Source organism: Anoplophora glabripennis, unplaced genomic scaffold (genome assembly GCF_000390285.2).
Source record: "Anoplophora glabripennis isolate ALB-LARVAE unplaced genomic scaffold, Agla_2.0 scaffold107, whole genome shotgun sequence".
In the NCBI taxonomy this organism is placed as follows: domain Eukaryota; kingdom Metazoa; phylum Arthropoda; class Insecta; order Coleoptera; family Cerambycidae; genus Anoplophora; species Anoplophora glabripennis.
This window is the reverse complement of record NW_019416230.1, coordinates 143,589-146,284: the sequence shown is the minus strand read 5'-3', so window position 1 is coordinate 146,284 and position 2,696 is coordinate 143,589.

Genomic DNA, 2,696 nt, shown 5'->3' with positions numbered 1-2,696 from the left:
AGGTTAGAAAAAGAACCATCAATTCTGACCGCAGATTCACGCTCGGCGGGGTTTTAACCAGATTAATAAACATTTGGATATAAAAAAGTTTTTTATATTTTTCCTAGCACTTTTTCGTGAATTTTTGCTATCTTTGACCTGTTTTTTGAGGTTAGGAAATTCCTGTGATGCGATAGCTCATTTCTGACACTAGATTCGTGATCAGGAGACAAAAATACTACGAATAACATAATGTCGCATGAAAAGTACAGACAACTTTTTTTTTGTGTGGCTGTGTAATTATTGTTGAAATAGTTTCTGTTACTTTTTTAAAATAAGAAAAAACCATTTATTCCGATGCTCAGTTGTTCCGATGAAAATTGTGATATAATTCGGTATATGATTCCTTTTTTTTCATAGGTACATCATTTAAAATGAAATTTTACTCAATTTCTATGCTTAATATTGTAAAGAAACATTTTTCCAAAGAAAATCTTATATTTTTTCAAATTAATAAGTGTCGGAGCACTTTTAAAATAATCAAAATATAGAGTTGCAACTTTTCTTCGGAAATTAAACAAACTTTTTGTACTGTTTTGGGAAATAGGAAAAATACACCAAAAGTGCCAAACAGAAAAACATTTTTAAAGATATATTAGAAAGTAGGAGAGATATTTTAAAGAAACATCACCGGTACGTCTGACCTAGCTATAGAAAACTTTTAAATGGGACTTTCTGTGGTTTGTAAAATAAACATGCAAACAATCGTTGTCACTTCCAAAGACCGGCACCAAAAAAACCGGAAAAAACATACAAAAACCGTTCTCTTCGCTATTTTCATGTGAGGGGTCGAGATTGTTATTCAATTTTATTCACTTCGTACGCCACGCAATTTCTATAGATAATGACGGAGATAGTGACGCATTGTCTTCAAAAGTTGACCCCTGTCAAACTGCCAGTCACTCACTCCCCCGTTTCGTTAATCCAAGAAAAGAAGTCCCATGCTTCACTGATCCGGGCTGGCAGCGCTTTATTACAAGCGCATGCAGTCCGACTTTTCGTTATATGGATATATCGAATCAATTTTCTTTATCTCCGACGTTACGCTGACAGAATAAGTTTTTTTCATGAATAATACCGGCGAGGATCTCGCTACGTCAACCATTCATAAAGTCCAGAACGATAGGCTTCGTTAAAGTATTACTAATCTGTGTGAGAATGTGTATTACTTTCATAATGTAAATAAATACATCGTGCATTCTCCCTTCATCTAGTTTTAAGTGACTTCCAGGTATTTTTACAGAAAAAAATAACGGGCCTGATATTAGTGACCATCGTTGGTTAAATATAATGTCATTACAATGATGCTTTCTTGATACCTAAATAAATAAATAAATAAATAAATAAATATCGTCTTTAAGTATTAGTTTAAGCATAAATTAGCAAATTTATAAAAAATACTATTAGCAGAGTAAATGGTGGCGTGGAGCTTTTCCACGCAACTATAAATTTTAACCATATTTTTTTCAAAGAAGAAACACTACCGTACAATTGATAAAAAAACCGAAATAATACAAAAAATATTCTACAGTCTCTTAGAAATTAAGCACTTTTACGAAACGAAGATATAATGGGTGCAAACCTAATGTCCTGCGGAAGTTTATTGAATTGTTTAACATAATTGTAAGAAAACGATCTCTGAAATTGAGAGATTCGATGTTTGGAGACAGAGAACGGCGATTTACAGCGAGTATTATGGAAATGTATATGAGAACCTTTAACTAATTTGGCAAATAAGTAGGAGATGGTACATGATGTACAATCAACTTATAATTGAAACAGTATAAATGTTGTAAGAATCTTTCATTTAAATTGAGCCAACAAAATTCCAACAACTTTTCAGATGTATGATTTTTCCTCAATTTATAGCTGTATTGCATACGGCAAGAATTCTGAATCTTTTGCAAGCTTGAGGAGTCTCTTTACGTTAAAGAATGCCAATATAGTATGTCACCATAGGCAAGGGTAGACAAAACAAGAGTCACATAACTTTAATTTGATACCTGGATCAATATAATGATTACACAGCCCCACAAAAAAAAAGTATCGGATCTGGTATTCAGACTCATGTATTTCCATGTATTTTTTTCCGCTGAATCCGAATCTGCCTTCAGATTTGGCCTAACGGATCTGAGTCTTCGGGAAAATTAAAAAAACTGGCCAAAATTCACAAACAACGTAATTTACGATCGACGAAAGTTATAAAAAATCAAATTATTCTACCAGCTCACTAGACGTATTATTTTTCACTCGTTTAATTCCAATTTATCATCATAGAGTCAGACAAGCTGGTCCAATTTCATTCAAAAACAGATAATAGATTAAAAATTCCATTTTCATGGCATAATTCGTGTTGCATAATTCGTATTTGTAAAGAAGTAAATATTTATTTGGACTTGCCTTGTCCTTGAAGAAATTTTCTTTTGGACTCGGGTAGTCTTTTCTATGTCTCAAGCAGTAGCTGCTTGTAGACCTAGAAATAGGAAGGTCAATCTTAACCAGCTAATGCACCTCAAATGATTTATATTGATTTAGGTATAACCAGTCAATGCTCCTATCTTATTGAAATACCAAGTGGTCAATAACTTTCTATTTGAAGTTGTTTTATCAAAATGATTAGTAATCTTTTTTGTCTCATTATACAGGGTGTCTGGTAA